General features: G+C 37.5%; 1 protein-coding gene across 2 annotated transcripts in view; it reads left to right on the forward strand.

Moving 5' to 3' along the window:
- zfhx3b (zinc finger homeobox 3b) overlaps positions 1 to 23,725 on the forward strand; it is a 413,258-nt gene that overhangs the window by 149,536 nt on the left and 239,997 nt on the right. For both annotated transcript variants that reach the window (XM_055921126.1, XM_055921127.1), the window contains one exon: positions 15,415 to 15,455. The gene's annotated coding sequence lies outside the window, so the exon portion shown is untranslated. The remainder of the gene's footprint in view (positions 1 to 15,414; positions 15,456 to 23,725) is intronic.

The raw sequence follows: 23,725 nt of genomic DNA on the forward strand, positions 1-23,725 counted from the left end.
GGATAAAACTGGAAAGAGGAGGGAGGAGGGGGAGGAGGGGGAGAGAGGGGGGAGAAGGTGAGTGGGTGGAGGGAGGAGGCAGGAGGGGGGAAAAAAGGGTGTCCCGCATCTGGAGATATAAAATAATAAACAAGATTCTAAACAATATGGGTGTCATGAATTTGAAACCTACTTTTTTATTCACGTTTTTGATTGCCACCTTGCCCCTGTTTAGTTTTTTATGCATTTCTTTGATATAGGTTTTTATATGGCCGAGTGTGTGTAGAGAATATAGATAAAGATGACATGTTGCATCACTCTTATTTCACTTGCGTATATCACACAGGACAAATGAAGCCCAACCACAAGGTGCAGAGCTCTGATGGCTGGGCCGGCTTTACAGGAAGTCAACAACATATTATTCAACCTAAAAAAGTATCTTTACAGAGCAACTTGACAGGTCATTTTCCTGAATGGGTGACGCAGGTCCACTTTTTCCATAGTGAGGTCCCTCCATCAACTCTAATAACGGCACTAGGTGAGGACGGAGCCTCAGAAGTATCTATAGAACCAAATAAAATAGAGAGAGAGAAACAAATAAAACTCGACATCAGATTTGGCATATGCACCATAAAATAAACATTAGCAGTTACCTACAATCTGAAGTGACAGTCTATCAATAATGTCACTCTGAAAATGGGACAGGTTTGTTGCTGCCTCTAAATCAATGGGGACTCCATATAGCTGAAAAGCAGGCAGGTATAGGAAATGCATTAAGGCTGGATGTTGATGGGAGTGATGTGAACGCTGGGACACCCAGTGGTTCAGAGGGACATCGTTCAGGAACACTGCCCAGCTCAGAGACATCACAAGCAGGGTCACCACATGGAGAGACCTGCCTGGGCTGGAGTTCAGTCTGCAGTCTACACTTCACCTAACGACTGCAGTTGTATGGTATTATTCTCATATATCTAAATCTCATATATCTAAATGTATTCAATTGCCCATCAAATATTGATGATAAGAAATGCATGCTCTTAGCTCAAAGCCTAGGCACGTCAAAAAACATAATGCAGAGTATTTGATAGAAACCTGGCGAATTTGTGTATGTAGAATTCACTGTTTATATTCATAGCAGGGCTTTACACAGCAAAAATAAAAAAGCTTAACATCCTTTAAATATATATTTTTCTTTTTTACAGTAATCAAAATGCACGATTACTATGCTTATCTGTGTGAAAACCTTTGTCAAACTGCACACACTTAAGTTATGTTATGAACTGGATTCATCTGTGTTAATTTAAAATACAGCATTAACTAATCCTGACATTATGCCCCCTGACACGTCCTTCAACAGCACCACACCCAAACAAACAAACACGTGCCTGCGTACACACACACACACACACACACACACACACACACACACACACACACACACACACACACACACACACACACACACACACACACACACACACACACACACACACACACACACACACACACACACACACACACACACACACACACAAAAACCCATGCACTCCTCCCAGGCGACATATTTGCATAAAATCTGACTAGGCGTTGTATGTGAATGGAGTCTGTTCATGAATGGGCCAGGCAGACAGTGGCTGGCAGCTTTGAAAGACGACCAAGGAGCACGTGCCTATTCTGCTGGGGTGTTTAAAGTGGCAGCACTTGTGTGTGTGGAGCCTACAGGATACCGTCATCTGCTCCCCCTCCACCTTCTCTGTGCTGGCGTAACAAGCAGGCATGGCAGCAACAAGTGTCTGCACATTACTACGCTTGCCAGCCCCTCACTTGGCAGCCAGCCTGCCCATCTGCCTCCGCCCTTATGTAGATAAAGAGCCAAATGTGCCAGGGGAGTGCGTTGGGGGGTGGGCGGCGAGATGGAGCAGGAGGAGGGGGGAGATGATTTGCATAGCGCTGCTATGGAGACACCCATCTGATGTTAAACAGTAAAGCAGCAATTAAGGGTCATTAGTATTTTTGTTTTGTGTTCCAGTGTGCGGCGCCGTCGCCCCAGACTGCACAGGGGCTGCCTGTGGGAATGTCAGCGCTACACGTGTCGACATGCCATACCCCCCTCTCCTCCTCCTCCACGCCGCCTCTCTGCTACTCAAGCTGCTTCCTCCTCCTCTTGTATACAAACCCCCGTGGCCGGATGGGCGGGTACGCTATTGGCAAAGGCCTGGCACAGATGATGATGCCACTTTGGCAAGCCGCCCACCGTATGTCGACTAGCTGGTGACAATACAGTGACAGGAAGCACTAGTGTGTTAGCACAGCCTCTTCTGGCACGGCATAGCTCTTCTGAGATGGCTCTATTACTTTTGTTCACCCTATTAGTTAACCCTATTAGTTTACCCTATTACACTACTACTACAGAACTATTACTATAGAACGAATATACACCAATAGTTACACTATTACTATAGAACATTAACACATCAATAGTTGCAATATTACTTTAGAACATTTACACACTAAGAGTAACACTATTTATACAGATATATTACACATCAATATTTACACTATTACAATAGAACTACTACACATCAATAGATACACTATTACTATAGAACTATTACACATCTATAGTTAGACAATTAATATATAACTACTACACACCAATAGTTACACAATTACTATAGAATTATTACACACCAATAGTTACACAATTACTATAGAACTAGTACACACTAAGAGTAACACTATTTATACAGATATATTACACATCAATATTTACACTATTACAATAGAACTACTACACATCAATAGTTACACTATTACCATATAACTATTTCACACTAATAGTTACACTATTACAATAGAAGTATTATACATCAATAGTTACAATATTACTATAGCACCAATACACACTAAAAGTTATACTATTACTATAGCACTATTACACATCAACAGTTACACTATTACCATAGCACTATTACACACCAATAGTTACACTACTACCATATAACTATTACACATCAATAGTTACACTATTACTATAGATGTATTACACACCAATAGTTACACTTTTACTATAGAAGTATTATACATCAATAGTTACAATATTACTATAGCACCAATACACACTAAAAGTTATACTATTACTATAGCACTATTACACACCAGTAGTTACACTACTACTAATGAACTATTATACACCAGTAGTTACAATATTAATATATAACTACTCGTTAACAATAGTTATACTTCTAGTATAGAACTGTTACACACCAATAGTTACCATTTAACTATAGAACTATTACAGATCAATAGTTACACTATTACTATAGAACTATTACACACCAATAGTTACACTATTACCATATAACTATTACATATCAATAGTTATACTATTACTATAGCACTATTACACACCAATAGTTGCACTATTACTATAGAAGTATTACACACCAGTAGTTACACTATTACTATAGAACTATTACACGTCAATAGTTACACTATTACTATAGAACTATTACACACCAATAGTTATACTATAATTAACTTTTCAACTATTACACACCAGTAGTTACACTACTACTACAGCACTATTACACATCTAAAGTTACACATTAATATATAACTACTACACACCAATTGTTATACTTTTAGTATAGAACTGTTACACACCAAAAGTTACACTTTTACTATAGAGCTTTTACACACTAATAGTTACACTATTACTATAGAACTATTACACACTAATAGTTACACTATTACTATAGACCTATTACACATCAATAGCTACACTATTACTATAGAAGTATTACACACTAACAGTTATACTATTACTATGGAACTATTATGCATCAATAGTTACACAATTACTATAGCACTATTACACACCAATAGTTACACTATTACCATGTAAATGTTACACATCAATAGTTACACTATTACTATAGGACTATTACGCATCAATAGTAACACAATTACTAGAGCACTATTACACAGCAATAGTTATGCTATTACTATAGCACTATTACACACCAATAGTTGCACTATTAATATAGCACTATTACACATCAATAGTTACACTATTACTATAGCACTATTACATATCAATAGTTACACTATTACTATAGCACTATTACACACCAGAAGTTACACTATTACTATAGAACTATTACACGTCAATAGTCACACTATTAATAGTGAACTATAACACACCAATAGTTATACTATTAGTATAGAATTAGTACACACCAATAGTTATACTGTAATGAACTTTTGAACTATTACACACCAATAGTTACACTATTACTATATAACTATTACACATCATTAGTTACACTTTTACTATAGAAGTATTACACACCAGCAGTTACACTTTTACTATAGAACTATTACACACTTAAGGTTACACTATTACTACAGAACTATTACACATCAATAGTTACATTATTATATAACTATTAAACATTAATAGTTACGCAATTACTATAGAAGTATTGCTCACAGTTGTTACACTATTACTATATAACGATTACACACCACTAGTACATTATTACTACAGAACAATTATACACCAATAGTTAATATATAATTCCCTATTGAACTATTACATATCAAAAGTTACACTATTACTATAGAACTATTACACACTTAAAGTCACACTTCTACTATAGAACTATCACACATCAATAGTTAGATTATTACAATAGAATGATTACACACCACTAGTTACACTATTACTATAGAACTATTACACACTAATAGTTATACTATTACTATAGAACAATTACACGTCTTTAGTCACACAATTACTATAGAACTATTACACATCAATAGTTACACTTTTACTATAGAAGTATTACACACCAATAGTCATACTATAATTAACTTTTCAACTATTACACACCAATAGTTACACTATTACTATAGAACTATTACACACCAATAGTCATACTATAATTAACTTTTCAACTATTACACACCAATAGTTACACTATTACTATATAACTATTACACATCAATAGTTACACTTTTACTATAGAAGTATTACACACCAGTAGTTACACTATTACTATAGAATTATTATACACCAGTAGTTACACTACTACTATAGAACTATTATACACCAGGAGTTACACTATTACTATAGAACTATTACACACTTAAAGTTACACTATTACTAGAGAACTATTACACACCAATAGTTACACTATTACTATAGAACTATTATACACCAGCAGTTACACTATTACTATAGAACTATTATACACCAGCAGTTACACTATTACTAGAGAACTATTATACACCAGCAGTTACACTATTACTATAGAACTATTATACACTAATAGTTACTCTATTACTACAGAACTCTTACCCACCAATAGTTAAACTATTACTATAGAACTATTACACATCAATAGTTACACTTTTACACTATTACAAAAGGACTATTACAAATGAACATTAATCTTTTACTATAGAACTGTTACATATCAAAATAGTTACACTCTTACTACAGAACTTTTACATATCAATAGTTACACTCTTACTACAGAACTTTTACATATCAAGAGTTACACTACTGTTATAGAACTATTACACATCAATATTTATACTACTACTACATAACTATTACACATCAATAGTTACCCTATTACTATAGAAGTATTACACATCAATAGTTACACTATTACTATAGAACTATTAACCTCTCTTGGGCACGTGAGACGGTAGCGTCCCACCTCTTCAACAGCCAGTGAAACTGCAAAGCGCCAAATTCAAATACAGAAACACTCATTATAAAAAGTCAGAAAACAAAACATATTTTACATAGGTTTAAAGATTAACTACTTGTGAATCCAACCTCGTTGTCAGATTTAAAAAATGCTTTACAGCGAAAGCATAACTTATTATTTTTGTCATAACTTATTATTTGAGAACATAGCCCACTAGACAAATCATTACAAACAGTAACCAGCCAGGTAGAACAGTTACACAAGTCAGAAATAGAGATAAAATGAATCCCTTACCGTTGATGATCTTCATATGGTTGCACTCAGCAGACATTCATTTACTCAATAAATGTTCCTTTTGTTCAATAAAGTCTCTTTATATCCAAAAACCTCAGTTTTGTTTGCTCGTTTTCTTCAGTAATCCACAGGCTCAAACGCAGTCAAAACAGGAAGACAAAAAAATCCAAATTGTATCCGTAAAGTTCATAGAAACATGTTTATATTCAATCCTCAGGTTGTTTTTAGCCTAAATAATGGATAATATATCAACCGGACAATAACGTCGTCAATTTAAAAGGTAAACAAGAAAGGCACTCTCTCGGCCTTAAAAGGTAAACAAGAAAGGCACTCTCTTGGTCTCATGCATGAAAAAGCTCTGTGACAGTTTAGGATCCACTCATTCCGACTGCTCTTACTTCCTCATTTTTCAGAATACAAACCTAAAACAATTTCTAAAGACTGTTGACATCTAGTGGAAGGCATAGAAATGGCAATTTGAGTCCTAAGTCAATGGATATAACTACTTCATCTCAGGTTTTTGCCTGCCAAATCAGTTCTGTTATACTCACAGACAATATTTTAACAGTTTTGGAAACTTTAGAGAGTTTTCTATCCGAATCTACCAGTTATATGCATATCATATCTTCTGGGCCCGAGAAGCAGGCAGTTTAATTTGGGCATGCATTTCATCCACTATAGATCTATTACTATAGATCATATATACTATAGATCTATTACAAACTAATAGTTACACTATTACAATTTAACTATTACATATCAATAATACACTATTACTACAGAACTATTACACATCAATAGTTACACTATTAATATAGAACTATTACACACCAATTGTTACACTATTACTATAGATATATTACACACTAATAGTTACACAATTACCGTAGAACTATTAAACACTAAGAGTTACACCATTACTAAAGAGCTAATACACATCAACTGCTACACTAACACTATAGAGCTGTTACACATCAAAACGTACACTATTACTATGGAACTATTACATATAAATAGTTATCCTACTACTACATAACTTTTATAGCCCCTTAGTTAAATTATTATTCTAGAACTATTACACATTAATAGTTGCACTATTGCTATCTAACGATTTAACATTAGTAGTTACACTATTACTATAGAACTATTACACATCAATAGTTACACTATTACTATAGAACAAACACACCGATAGTTGAACTTTTACTATAGAACAAATACACATCAATAGTTACACTATTACTATAGAACTATTACAAATCAATAGTTAGACTATTACTGTAGACATTTTACAAACTAATAGTTACACTTTTACTATAGAACTATTACACATCAGTAGTTAGACTATTACTATAAAACGAACACTTAACAATAGTTAGACTATTAACATAGAACTGTTACACACCAATAGTTACACTATTAGAAAATATTTATTGCACATCAACAGTTACACTTTTACTATTGCACTATTACACACCATAATGTACACTATTACTGTAAAACTATTACATATCAATAGTTACACTATTACTATACAACTATTACACACCAATAGTTACACTAATAATATAGAACTATTACACACCAATATGTATACTATTACTATTGAACAATTACACATCAATAGTTACACTATTGCTATAGAACTATTACATATCAATAGTTACACTATTAATACAGAACTATTACACATCAATAGTGATGTTTATTAACTATTACACATCACTACTATTGTAGAACTATTACACATCAATATTTATACTACCACTACATAACTATTACACATCAATAGTTACACTACTATTATATAACTATTATACACCAATAGTTACATTAGTACTATGTAACTCTTATTCATCAATAGTTACACTATTACCACAGAACTATTACATACCAATAGTTACATATTTACAACAGAACTATTACATATCAATAGTTACAATATTACTATAGAACTATTACACATCATGAGTTAGACTATTACTATAGAACTATTACTTAAAAATAGTTACACTTTACCATAGAACTGTTACACAACTAGAGTTACACTATTAGAATAGATGTATTGCACATCAATAGTTACACTATTACTATAGCACAACTACACACGAATAGTTACATTATTACTATAGATCTATTACACACTAATAGTTACACTATTACTACAGAACTATTACACATCAATAGTTACACCACTCTTATGGAACTATTACTCATCAATATTTATACTACTACTTCAGAACTATTACACATCAATAGTTACACTATTAACATAGAACTATTACACACCAATTGTTACACTATTACCATAGAATTATTACACACTAATAGTTACACAGTTACTGTAGAACTATTAAACACTAAAAGTTACACTATTACTAAAGAGCTAATACACATCAACTGTTACACTATTACTATAGAACTATTACATATAAATAGTTATACAACTACTACAAAACTTTATACACCAAAAGTTAAAATATTACTATAGAACTATTACACATCAATAGTTGCACTATTGCTATCTAACGATTTAACATTAATCGTTACACTATTACTATAGAGCTCTTATACAACAATAGTTACAATATTACAATAGAACTGTTACACACCAATAGTTATTCTAATGGAATACAATTATTGCACATCAATAGTTACACTATTACTATAGAACTATTAGACATCAATAGTTACACTATTACTATAGAACTATTACACATTAATAGCTACACTAATACTATAGAACTATTAGACATCAATAGTTACACTATTACTATAGAACTATTAGACATCAATAGCTACACTATTACTATAGAACTATTAGAAATCAATAGTTACACTATTACTGTAGAACTATTACACATTAATAGCTACACTATTACTATAGAACTATTAGACATCAATAGTTACACTATTACTATAGAACTATTAGACATCAATAGCTACACTATTACTATAGAACTATTAGACATCAATAGCTACACTATTACTATAGAACTATTACACATTAATAGTTACACTATTACTATAGAACTATTACACATTAATAGCTACACTATTACTATAGGACTATTACACATCAATAGTTACACTATTACTATAGAACTATTAGACATCAATAGCTACACTATTACTATAGAACTATTAGACATCAATAGCTACACTATTACTATAGAACTATTACACATTAATAGCTACACTATTACTATAGAACTATTAGACATCAATAGCTACACTATTACTGTAGAATTATTACACATTAATAGCTACACTATTACTATAGGACTATTACACATCAATAGTTACACTATTACTATAGAACTATTAGACATCAATAGCTACACTATTACTATAGAACTATTAGACATCAATAGCTACACTATTACTATAGAACTATTAGACATCAATAGCTACACTATTACTGTAGAACTATTACACATTAATAGCTACACTATTACTATAGGAGTATTACACATCAATAGTTACACTATTACTATAGAACTATTAGACATCAATAGCTACACTATTACTATAGAACTATTAGACATCAATAGTTACACTATTACTATAGAACTATTAGACATCAATAGCTACACTATTACTGTAGAACTATTACACATTAATAGCTACACTATTACTATAGAACTATTAGACATCAATAGTTACACTATTACTGTAGAACTATTACACATTAATAGTTACACTTTTACTATGTAACTATTACACATCAATAGCTACACTATTACTATAGAACTATTAGACATCAATAGTTACACTATTACTGTAGAACTATTACACATTAATAGTTACACTTTTACTATGTAACTATTACACATCAATAGCTACACTATTACTATAGAACTATTAGACATCAATAGTTACACTATTACTGTAGAACTATTACACATTAATAGTTACACTTTTACTATGTAACTATTACACATCAATAGCTACACTATTACTATAGAACTATTAGACATCAATAGTTACACTATTACTGTAGAACTATTACACATTAATAGTTACACTTTTACTATGTAACTATTACACATCAATAGCTACACTATTACTATAGAACTATTACACATCAATAGTTACTATATAACTATAGAACTATTACACATCAATAGTTAGACTATTCCAATAGAACTATTACATAACAATAGTTACACTATTACCATAGAACTGTTAAACACCAATAGTTACACTATTGGAAAAGAATTTGTGTAACAGTTCTATGGTAATAGTGTAACTATTGCTATGTAATAGTTCTATTGGAATAGTCTAACTATTGATGTGTAATAGTGCTATAGTAATAGTGTAACTATTGTTATGTAATAGTTCTATTGGAATAGTCTAACTATTGATGTGTATTACACATCAATAGCTACACTATTACTATAGACTATTATACATAAATAGATATATTATTGCTATAGAACAAACACACATCAATAGTTACACTATTACTAAAGAACTAACACACATCAATAGTTACACTATTACTATAGAACTATTACACATCAATAGTTAGACTATTACTATTGAACTATTACATAACAATAGTTACACTATTACCATATAACTGTTACACACCAATAGTTACACTATGGGAATAGAATTAGTGCACATCAATAGTTACACTCTTACTACAGAACTATACACATCAATAGTTACTTTAATACTATAGAACTATTACACACTAAAACTATTAGAACTATTACACACTATTACGCACTAATTCACACCAATGGTTACACTATTACTATAGCACTATTAAATATCAATAGTTATACTATTACTATAGCACTTTTCCACACCAATAGTTACACTATTACTAAAGCACTATTACACATCAATAGTTACACTATTACAATATGAACTATTACACATCAATAGTTACACTTTTACTATAGCACTATTACAAACCAATAGTTACACTACTACTATATAACAATTACACATCAATTGTTACAGCATTACCATAGAACAATTAAACACCGATAGTTACACAATTACTACAGAACTATTACACACCAAAAGTTACACTATTCCTATAGATCTACTACACACCAATAGATACACTATTACTATAGAACTATTATACACCAGCAGTTACACTATTACTATAGAACTATTAAAAACGAATAGTTACACTATTTCTATTTAACTATCACATTTAAATACTTACACTATTACTACAGAAAAATTAAACACTAATAGTTATACTATTACTAAATAACTATCACACTCCAATAGTTACAACATTACTATAGAACTGTTACACATCAATGGTTACACTAGTACTATAGAACTATTACACATAAATAGTTACTCTATTGCTATAGAACTATTACACATTAATAGTTACTCTATTACTTTATAACTATTAAACACCAATAGTTACACTGTTACTATGGAACTATTAAACACTAATAGTTACACTTTTACTATAGAACTATTACACATCAATAGTTAGACTATTACTATAGAACTATTACACATCAATAGATAGACTATTACTACAGAACTATTACACATCAATAGTTACACTATTACTATAGGACTATTACACAACAATAGTAACATCATTACTATAGGACTATTACACATCAATAGTTACACTATTACTATAGAACTGACACACACCACCTGTTACACTATTACTATAGAACTATTACACACCAATAGTTACACTATTACTATAGGACTATTACACATCAATAGTTACACTTTTACTATAGGACTATTACATAACAATAGTTACACTATTACCACAGAACTGCTACACACCAATAGTTATACTTTTACTATAGAACTATTACACACTAATAGTTACACTATTACTAAAGAGCCATTACACATCAATAGTTACACTATTCCCTTAGCAATATTATCCATCAATAGTAGCACTATTACTATAGAACTCATATACATCAATAGTTACACGATAAATATAGCCTTTTTACCCATCAATAGTTGCACTATTAATATAGCACTATTACACATCAATAGTTACACTATTACCATAGAACTCTAATACATCAATAGTTGCACTATTACTATAGCAATATTACCCATCAATAGTTGCACTATTACTATAGAACTCTAATACATCAATAGTTACACTATTACTATAGAAATATTACCCATCAATAGTTGCACTATTACTATAGAACTCTAATACATCAATAGTTACACTATTACTATAGCAATATTACCCATCAATAGTTACACTATTACTATAGCAATATTACCCATCAATAGTTGCACTATTACTTTAGAACTAATACACATCAATAGTTACACTATTACTGTAGAACTATTACACACTAATAGTTATAGTTTTACTATGCTGAGTATAGAATAATTTCACTATACTATGACTTACATTCTTGAGCCTACTAACAAACTAATATTTCTTTACCTTCTTGTTTTCTTTTTTAGTTTTTTTTTGTACAAACAAATTAAACTTAGATCTTCTTTCCAATAATCGTTTTCACTTTGAAGCCAATATAATTAAGTGGCCCACTGTGGACTCTTTTTCACCAATGTCATGCTAGCCCTGCCATTCTCTCCCTGGTTCTCACAGCAGCACCACTAAATGCTACACTACATAGCCAAAAGTATGTGGACAAATCTTCAAATTAATGGATTCAGCTATTTCAGCTACACACGTTGCTGACATGTGAATAAAATCGAGCACACCGCTATGCAATCTCCATAGACAAACATTGGCAGTAGAATGGCCTTACTGAAGAGCTCAGTGACTTTCAACATGGCACCGTCAGAGGATGTCACCTTTCCAACAAGTCAGTTTTTTAAATTTCTGCCCTGCTAGATCTGTCCCGATCAACTGTAAGTACTGTTATTGTGAAGTGGAAATATCTAGGAGAAACAACGGCTCAGCTGTGAAGTGGTAGGCCACGCAAGCTCACATAACGGGACTGCCGAGTGCTGAAGCGTGTAGCACGTAAAAAATCATCTGTCCTCGGTTGCAACACTCACTACCAAGTTCCAAACTGTCTCTGGAAGCAACGTCAGCACAATAACTGTTTGTCGGGAGCTTCATGAAATGGGTTGTCATGGCCGAGCAGCAGCACACAAGCCTAAGATCACCACACGCAATGCCAATCGTCGGTTGGAGAGGTGTAAAGTTTGCCGCAATTGGACTCTAGAGCAGTGGAAACGCATTTTCTGGAGTGATGAATCACGCTTCACCATCTGGTAGTTCGTGACGAATCTGGAGAGCACTACCTGACCTAATACATAGTGCTAACTGTAAAGTTTGGTGGAGTATGAATAATGGTCTGGGGCTGTTTTTTATGGTTCGAGCTAGGCCCCTTAGTTCCAGTGAAGGGAAATCTTAACGCTACTCCATACAATGACAATCTAGGTGATTCTGTGCTTTCAACTTTGTGGCAACAGTTTGGGGAAGGTCCTTGGGGAAGGTTTGGGGAAGGTTTCAGCATGACAATGCCCCCGTGCACATAGCGAGGTCCATACAGAAATGGTTTGTCGAGATCGGTGTGGAAGTACTTGACTGGCCTGCACAGAGCCCTGATCTCAACCCCCTCGAACACCTTTGGGATGAATTGGAAAGCGACTGCGAGTCAGGCCTAATCGCCCAACATCAGTGCCCGACCTTACTAATGCTCTTGTGGTTGAATGGAAGCAAGTCCCCACAGCAATGTTCCAACATCTAGTGGAAAGCCTTCCCAGAAGAGTGGAGGCTGATATAGCAGCAAGTGGGGGACAAAATCCATGATTTTGGAATGACATGTTTGACGATGTAGTGTATGTACATCTGTCTAGATGCTGACTGCACACCACCTCTATCAGCGAGGGGAAAATATTACCCCCTTCCACAACAAAACCAAATTAATCCAAAATATCTCTCACAAAAATATCTCTCATAATGTGGTGGCTGTGTACCTTATAAGAATCATGCGCTTAGGAGCAGCCATTGTGATAGTCTCCCAGGACCATAGTGAGTAGCATGGGGCAGTCAAAAACACAACAGCGTCACCTCAAGGTCAGAGAAACACCTAAAAGGAAAGCAGAGATGTATTCCTCTCTCTCAGTTCATATTTGTGCCAGTAGTTTATCTCAACTAACTCACCTGTCTAGTCTGGTGTACAGTACGTCTAAGTGTCCATAGCTTCAGAGGAAAAGCATCAGAAAGCGTCTAGACAGGTCAGGTATGGTATGGAGCGTGTGTGTGTGTGTGTCTCCTGGTGTGGTGGCGAGACCCTCCTCAGCTCAGCTCAGTCCGTATAGAAAAACACTTACTGCTAATGCAAATAGCAGGGCAGCATAAATCAGGGGCTACACGCGGCCGGGAGAATATCGTGTAATAGTTATTGCGAAATGAAGTGGCACTGGGATCAATATCCCACTATATCTCACTCTGGTGTAATGGTGCAGGGGGAAGCTGGAGGCCAGAGGAGACAGCAGTCCAGGTCTCTCCATCCCTCCACTGGGCTTGTAAATCTGCCTGACCTGCAGCCTGCTACTCTGCTACCCCCTTATTAAAACGCATACGGAATCAGCAGCCCCCCAAAACCAGAATGTAATCCACTGACCTGGAGTCAGTCGTAACGGAGAGGCATGGCTCCCCTTGTCATGTGGCAGGCCACGGGTCAGGGATTGACTGGCCGGAAGAGGCTAGGCTCCGCCTCTCACTAGGAATGAAAGGAATAGTGTTTAAACAAATGTGTTGTTAATTTCAATGTTTGCTGGTAAAATATTTAGATGCCACAGCAGTGCAGTCAGAATGGTTATGTACAGGTACAAGTACAGGTAGAGTCTCTGTGGTCTGTATAGTTTATTTTTTGAAAGGCTGCTGATTAGATGTTCTTTCATTTTTTTCAACTAGGAAAATTCAAGTGTATGAGGTTAAATATATTGAATTGAACATTCGGACAATCTGTGTCAGCCTGTCATATGTGCGATATGAAAATTATGTGAAAATCAAAGGCAGGAGGAGGGATATTATTAAACATTCACTGCTGAGGTTCTCCCCTCCTTTTGTAAAATGTTTTTTTATGCATATCATGTCTACAAGGTTTCCTTTTCTAGCCTCTGGGTTGAAATGAAACCCACTGACAAACAGCACAAAAGCTTAGCTAGCAGACATGTACGTATATATGAAGAATGTGGTCATAATGCCATTTGCAAGCTCATGTAGCACAGGCACATTCATACACACGGCCCTGTTCTGTGTTGTGTGGCCTTATTGGTCAGTAAGAAGAACATTTACAAAAGTATGCATATCAGAAAGCGGATGATTCAAAATGACAATTGTGGCTTGTTGTTTTCTTTGAGGACAGTGATTGAAATGGATGAAATCAAATTGGATTTCATATTCGACTGAAGGTTGAGGATAATGATTATCTCGTCTTGTGCCTTTCAGGTCTGTGAAGAAGGTTCCTGGTAACGCCACGGCAACAATCGGTAAGTGTGTCCTCACAAATTCATGTTTTTTTTCATCTTCAGTGTGAATTTCACTGTGAGCTCTTCAAAAACCTCCATCTTTGTCTGATGATTATTTATTTAATTTTTTAACCTTGCTCAATGCGTTTAGTTCGAGAACTCAACTATGAGGCAGAGAGGACAGTTGGTTTGGTGGAGAGTGTCCTTTCATGGCAGTGGATGTGCAGAAACCCATTACAGTATTGATCTGGAGACTGTGTCCACCTGCCGTATGCCATTCCAGCACTCTGTCACTCACACAACACTAGGGATAAAAAATGGAGAGCCACCTCTCTCAAAATGTGACTTTAGTGAGGACAACGTACAGGTACAAATCACAGACGCTGACCATGAAATCTTCTGTCACGCCAAAGCATCCGTGGGGTGGAATTATTACAGTGTGATCTGTACTTTTATAGGATCGATTAAATTAGGTTTTGCCTTGCAAACATTGTAATATGTTCCTTAAGTTCAACTTTATAGACACACACTGTATGAATTCATCATTTTGTTCATTTAAAATGTTTCTTATGCATTGAATAACTTAGAGTATTTAATCAGCCCCTAGAAAATGAAATTCTACTACGAAAGTAGTAATTATCATGTGACTCAAATTGCTTAAATAATGGTCATTATTATTTAACAAATGATTAGTATTGATGAAATATTCACTTCATAATATATTATCAATTAAGTGAATATTTCATTGATGATGGTCTGTTCACATATTGTTAGTTGGATGTTACAATGGAATGTAATGTCTCAATTGAAAATAAAATGCAAAAAGGTGAGTTGACTTTGCCAAAGCAGTGTCACCATGATTATACTGGTGGATGAAATGGCAGTGCATCCAGCTATGTCCTATTTTCACTAAGGGCTCTTCTGGTGCCCTCTGAGGCACAGATTCATTATAATCAACAACAACTTTTTAATAGTTCACGTCGAAGCCCCACTGTGTTTTATGCTAGAAGTAATTATCATATAAATACAAGGCTCTTTTTAATGCGAAATTTCAAGATGCTTTAATGTAACAAACAGATGTTTATGCAATCTTTCCTAATTAGATGTCTGCATTATGTGGTTTTACTAATCAACACCAATGAAGTGCTGTTTTATGTATTTGTATTCATTAATCCACTCAAGTGTAGTTTTATGGCTGTGAAGTAGAAGACTTGTAAATGAACGGGCCTGCATGTTCTCTCAAAGAGGAGCCAGATGGAGATGATAGAGACATCCTTTCCAGAGCCCTTTCATTTCCAGCCTGTTCATGTTTGTTTTCTGTTCTTTGAGATTCAGGCCATGCAGATCCCGGTATGTCCATGGTGCTCAGCCCCAGCATATGGCCCTCTAGTGTTCTCTTCTCCCAGAGTGGGGCACTTCTCTTCTCCTTATCCCTCCCTGGCCTCAGTGACCTAGCCTTGAACTTAGCAAGGTTAGCAGGGTCATAGCTCAAGGGTCAGACTGGGAGGGGTGGGGGGTGGGGTGGGGGGGGGGTTAAGGCCAGTCGGACTGTGCAGATTAGGGAGGGAGAGGTCAATAACACTTGGGAAGTAAGCAGTGTTGCCAGACTGCAGTGTTTGCCTCATCTGACACGATTAACTTAGCAGAGCGTGTGCGTGTAAGCCACATGTAAATCGTCCAGTCAAAATTACCTCTGAGCTCTGTGTATAGGCAGTGTGACCAGTGGCCAGCCCCTAATCCCCTCCTCAATGAGTTGACAATTGAGAGTATTGATCAGGTCAGCTGTCTGAGGCTGGGGATCAAGAGCTGGTCTACAGTAGTCTGGTCAGGCTAGGTCTGTCTGATCTGTCTACTGGTAGAGTCATGATACGGAGTAAGTTTCTGTGCTCCCCCCAGACCACCAGTGTCTATGTCCAGGGTGACTTGTCCATCTAACTCCATGCTTATGCTTCTGCCCCTGTGTGAAAGATCTCATATGTCTGCATGAGCGTCACTTTCTCGTGCTTAAACTAGAATTACAATAATGCTATGTGTAAGACACAGCAAAAATAACACATTAGAGCTTGTGTTACTGGCTCAGGAAATAGCTGCGTTTTCCCCATAAGACAGCACAAATTGTTAAAAGCAAAGCTTATGCTGGAGAGCGGGGGTAACCTACACCCTCTCCCAAAAATCACATGCCTGTGGCTCTCCTGAGCGGCAGGCCCCTCAGAACTCCGGCCCCCCTCCAGAGCCCCCTTCTCCCCCGCTGCTCTCCTCTAGGCTCACCCTGAGACGGCTAGCCAGCTCCCACATCTGGACATGGTGAAGAAAGAAGAAAACACGTGGAAATATATAAATAAAGGGGTTCCTCTCCCCCTCCAAACAGTCTCTCTCTCTCTCTCTCTCTCTGTCTGTCTGTCGCTCTCACTCTCGCTTTCGCTCTCTCTCTCTAACTCTGTTTTACTCATCATCTCTCTCTTTTGCTCTCTCTCTCTCTCTGTCTCTCTCTCTCTCTCTCTCTCTCTTTGTCTTTCTCTTTCTCTCTGTCTGTCTGTCTCCCTCTCTCTCTCTCTCTCTCTCTCTCTCTCTCTCTCTCTCTCTCTCTCTCTCTCTCTCTCTCTCTCTCTCTCTCTCTCTCTCTATCTCTCTCTCTCTCTCTCTATCTATCTCTCTCTCTCTCTCTCTCTCTCTCTCTCTCTCTCTAACTCTTTTTTACTCATCATCTCTCTCTTTTGCGCTCTCTCTCTCTCTCTCTGTCTCTCTCTCTCTGTCTTTCTCTCTCTCTCTGTCTGTCTGTCTCCCGCTCTCGCTCTCACTCTCGCTCTCTCTCTCTCTCTCTCTCTCTCTCTCTCTCTCTCTCTCTCTCTCTCTCTCTCTCTCTCTCTCTAACTCTGTTTTACTCATCATCTCTCTCTCTCTCTCTCTCTCTCTCTCTCTCTCTCTCTCTCTCTCTCTCTCTCTCTCTCTCTCTCTCTCTCTCTCTCTCTCTCTCTCTCTCTCTCTCTCTCTCTCTGTTGAAGTGGCCAAAGGTAGAACAACATCTGGAGCAGCAGTTTTCTTTTTTTCCGGGGAGATCCAGGCCCCTGATAATCCCTCTCCCTCCTCATTAAAGGGAGCTGAATAAACACAGGCCTCTTCCAGTTGTTCCTGCGAATTTCCTCACCGGGCGTCAGGAGACCCGAGCGGGGGCCCCTGGATCAAAGCTGCCGCCGGACCCGGGAGTGCCAAGGGTGCCGCGCATTGGCGGGGTCGGGCCCATTACCCCTCTCTCTGGGAGCCCCCGAGAACCCTGGGTCACAGCCTGTCAGCTCTGTGTCCCTCGTTCAGGAGGAGGGAGAGGAGGAGAGAGGGAGAGCAGGCCCAGACACACGGCCACTGTATTAGAGCTAAGACAGGGAGCAGGGGATCTGTCCAGGCCTCAGAGAGAGAGAGAGGGATCGAGAGAGATGAGGTGAGTGGAGTGGAGTTAGTAGAGGCAGGCTGGAAAGGGATTGTTGTGAGAACCTCTGGCTTTACGTACTTGGGTCTGGTATTTAGTAATCTCAAGGAGTTCACTTTTTGTTCCTGGAGTGTGTGTTGTAGGCTGTGCACCTTCGTTCCTGGTATACACTGTGAAGTCATCCACAGGTTTAGAGTAGTGCATTAAAATAACTTGCTGTAGGGTCTAGTGGTGGAAAACCTTGTGCTATAAGCAGCTCTAAAGGAAATATAAATAAACTCAAAATTGCATTTTCATTTTCTTCCATAGAGTCAAAGGTGGGGACACCGTTTCTGTGATATTGTAGAAAGAAAACAAGGTTTCTGATAGTTTATGTGAGCAGAGCCATGCTCTAATGCACTGACCCTGGTGTGACATACATTTTCTAATTCCCTGCACTTCCTGGCAATCAACTTAGAGGGGCAGTGGTTCGCTGGGAAAGTTTGTTGTTGAGGCAATTAAAGGCAGAAAGTAAAGCAACAATAACAGCAGCAGCAGCAGAATCAACACAACTGGAGAGAACCATACCCTGCGGTATAATTGCTTACTCAATAACTCTGAGAGGTGACAAAATTGATCAAATTGCATCCCTGGTGTATTGAAGAAAAGAAAAACAACCTATGTTAAATGGCCAAAGTAATCAATTTAACCTGATACTAGGGCAGCAATGTGTCCAGAGCACATAGTACGTACTTAAAGGGGACCCTGGAGTGTGTTTACGTGAGTGTGTCTGCGTGTACTCCTATCTATGTCGCTTACTTGCTTGTGTGGTTGTGTGGTTGTGTGTGTGTGTGTGTGTGTGTGTGTGTGTGTGTGTGTGTGTGTGTGTGTGTGTGTGTGTGTGTGTGTGTGTGTGTGTGTGTGTGTGTGTGTGTGTGTGTGTGTGTGTGTGTGTGTGTGTGTGTGTGTGTGTGTGTGTGTGTGTGTGTGTGTGTGCGGGACCTTGTCGTCAGGCTCCCATCAGCCCCTCCATTAGGTACTGAGCTGTGGGTCAGAGCGGGAGTCCACCTGCCTTGAATACTGATGAGGAGGAGAGCAGAGCAGGGCTGTGGACTACACACACACACAGACCCACACACATACACACACAGGACATGTTTGCACGTCACTGAAGATGTGCACATAGACACAAATCGCATATACACACGCATACATTTCACGCTCACATTTCACTCTCACATCAGACACAAATGACAATATAAATATACCAGTGCACACATAAACATATTACCACTAAACATGTGCAGAAAATAATGGCTGAACACATGCAGACAGATACACTCTGTGCTATGAAGTGTATCTGGTTAGCAGATAAAAGCATGCGTCTCTGATTACTGCCTTTCACAGCCTATCACTGGACTCAGACATAGGCCTTTTAAAGAGCACTTCATCAGGAGCAGGCAGATCATAGCTTACACATGCTGAACAAACGTCACACACAGCAGAGTACACACACCGGCGGCACAGCACAAAGGCAAATATGGCCGCATACTTCTCCCTCCTCTCTCCTCCTCTCTTCTCGTCTCCTCCCTGGATCTGCAGAGCAGGCACATGCTCGTGACGGGAGATATGTGGACGGTCATTAACACAGAGCAGAGGAAACACGCAGCCGGCGCACATACTGGAAATGTTTTCACATGTGCCGCTATTGACGGGCTGGAGAGCAGACACACACCAACACACACACGCAAGCACACACACACACAATTCCTGAGAATTATGAGATTTATGGGTCAGATTCCAAGCCTGGGCAGGACCCAGAGCAGGAACCATGGCCACAGACTGCTAGGCTCACTTTACTATGTACTGTTTGGAGCTCCCTTGTATATACTGTAGCTGGCTCAAAAATATGTACATGTTTTACTACATTTCTAGTGCGGTACAATGATAAATGTTACTTTTACTTTTTATGTCTGTAGATATGGAAGATGTGTATATGAAGAGTTTCATTAAGAGTTTTATTTATTATATTCATTTTCAGAAACATTGGTACATTTACTTTTATTATGAAAGAGATTGCTGTGTTTTTTCACTATCTAATCATGTCATGGGGTTGTTTAATGACGTACATGTATTTGTGTCAAATCTATCACTTGATGGTGATAGAAAAACTTTTTTTTAAATAATTCAATACAGTAATATCTGTATGTAAAAAAAAATACATTTCACATTTTAGTCATTTAGCAGATGTGCGACTTATAGTAAGTGCATTTATCTTAAGATTCATCTTATAGACCACATGACAGTCAAATATCGAGGACACAAATATTTGATTCCAGCTAAACAATGGATATATAGACATTGCAAAAACATATATACATTTTCATACACATCTAAAATATATACCGAACAAAAATCTAAACGTAAAGTGTTGGTCCTACGTTTCATGAGCTGAAATAAAACATCCCAGAAATGTTCCATACCCACAAAAAGCTTATTTCTCAAAAATGTTGTGCACAAATTTGTTTTACATTCCTGTTAGTGAGCATTTCTCCTTTGCTAAAATCATCCATCCACCTGACAGGTGTGGCATATCAAGAAGCTGATTAAACAGCATGACCATTACACAGGTGCACCTTGTTCTGGGGACAATAAAAGGCCACTCTAAAATGTGCAGTTTTGTCACACAACACAATGCCACAGATGTCTCAAGTTTGGCATGATGACTGCAAGAATGTCCACCAGAGCTGTTGCCAGATTATTTCATGTTAATTTCTCTACCATAAGCCACCTAAAACATTGTTTTAGAGAATTTGGCAGTACGTCCAACTGGCCTCACAACCGCAGACCACGTGAGCCACGCCTGCCCAGGACCTCCACATTCTTCAACTGCGGGATCGTCTGAGACCAGCCACCCGGACAGCTGATGAAACTGAGGAGTTTTTCTGTCCGTCACAAAGCCCTTCAGTGGGGAAAACCTAATTCTGATTGGCTGGGCCTGTGCCATCTTCCTATGCCCCCCAGGTTCACCCATGGCTGCGTCCCTGCTCAGTTATGGGAAATTTATAGATTAGGGCCTAATTTATTTATTTCAATTGATTTCCTTATATGAACTGTACTGTAACTCAGTAAAATCGTTGAAATTGTTGCATGTTGCATTTATATTTTGTTCAGTATATGAATTAAACATCTGAGAACAGTAATATTTTACACCCACATGAAGGTACCCATGGGCAATCATTTGTGATGAAAAAACAGAAATGTGAAAAATTTGCAGATTTTGGATTTTGAAAATAAAGTCTTAAATATATCCCGTATGGCTGACATGTGGCTCCACAGAGGAAGATAGTGAAGTGGTAGAAATATCAGAAGCTATAGTGCTGCAGCTTTTCTGTTTAGATGGGGGAATGGGTGTGTGTTTGGAGGGGAGAGTACAGTGACGGGGGGAAGCCAGGTTGAGTTCAAGGCCAGAGAGAGTTGCAGTGACCTGGGGGTCAAGCATGAACAGTAGGAGACAGAGGCTGGGAGAGAGGGTACGTGATGGCCTCGACGCGTCCGACCCACAGGCTTCGCAATGGGACCCTGGGGACAGCGAGGTCAGCAGGCCTCCCTTCAACACCCACGCGTTACTGTGCCATTTAAAGCCACCCAGCATCTATTTCCTCCAATAAAAACAAATAACCTTTTCTGTCGGAAATCACGGCAGCCCTCGAGTGCTGGATAGAGCAGGGTCCTGACTGGATGGCCTGTAATTGCGGTGCAGGAGTCCCCCTTTAGTTTCTTTTTTGTGTTTTGGATTAGTATTGTTTTTCAGGCCCCTCTTGGTCGTCGGTGCTTTGCGTGTGATTGCCTGTGCCGCTCGGCCCACACTCAGCAATCAGACAGGAGCTGGAGAGAGACTGGAGAGAGACTGGAGAGAGGGTGGAAACAGCAACTCAAGGACCTTTTATAATTGGGAGGGATTTGGGGGGGTAGTTGGACTTTACATTTGGTGTCAGAGTGTTGGTGGTGTGGTGGGTTGGTGGTGGGGTGGGGCAGGGTTAAAGAGGCAGCGGTAGGCCCTAGTGTGCTGCAGTGAAGTAGCTCATTGTAGCGGCAGGAGTGGGGGCATCTGCTGTCTATTTATTGTTGGGAGTGATGTGACATATCTTTGGAAGCCAAGAGAAATGGTCCTTCCAGGCCAGGATTACAGGAGGATCCCAGAACTCTTTAGTCATCAGTGTTCAGTCATTTGAGAGATGTAGAGCTTCCAGATCCAGCAGCATGGGCCTGAATGCTATCAGTGTATTCTTAGATTTACTCCTCACTAAATCACACTGAGGGCCTGCCTTACAAAAGCCAGAAACTGAAAGAATTGCTTGTTTTAATCTTTATCTGTTTTTGTTACAGCACGCTTATAAAATATTTAATTCACCGATGTTTAAGGATGTTGTTTACAGTGCAAATTGTGATGAACTAGGGTTTGCATCGTGTTAAGCAGCTCTTCTCTTTTTCTATAGTGTTAACATGGGGTTTCTAATAACTCACATTGACATTAAACAAGGGCTATCTTTACTCAGACACTTTTGTCTTTTACAATCAGTTTTGCAGATGGTTTGATAAAGCTTTAATTTCTAGTAATTAATGCATAACGGAACATTTCACCGGAGCGAGAATAGACAGAGGCAATTAGGTGTTTTTCCCAAAGCTCTTAAACTGACAAAATAGTCATTGTTACATTGTTACTGGCACCAATCATATTGGATCTTTACAAATGAAGCTTCAATTTCACTCCCTTTTCTGTGCAAAATCAGGATAATGATGAGTCTTACCTGCAATGCAATATGAGTAATACAAAAATAATCAAGACTAATTATAAAGTGTGTGTGTGTGTGTAGTCTAAGTGTGTGTG

This window comes from Salvelinus fontinalis, chromosome 4 (assembly GCF_029448725.1).
Source record: "Salvelinus fontinalis isolate EN_2023a chromosome 4, ASM2944872v1, whole genome shotgun sequence".
Taxonomy (NCBI): Eukaryota; Metazoa; Chordata; class Actinopteri; order Salmoniformes; family Salmonidae; genus Salvelinus; species Salvelinus fontinalis.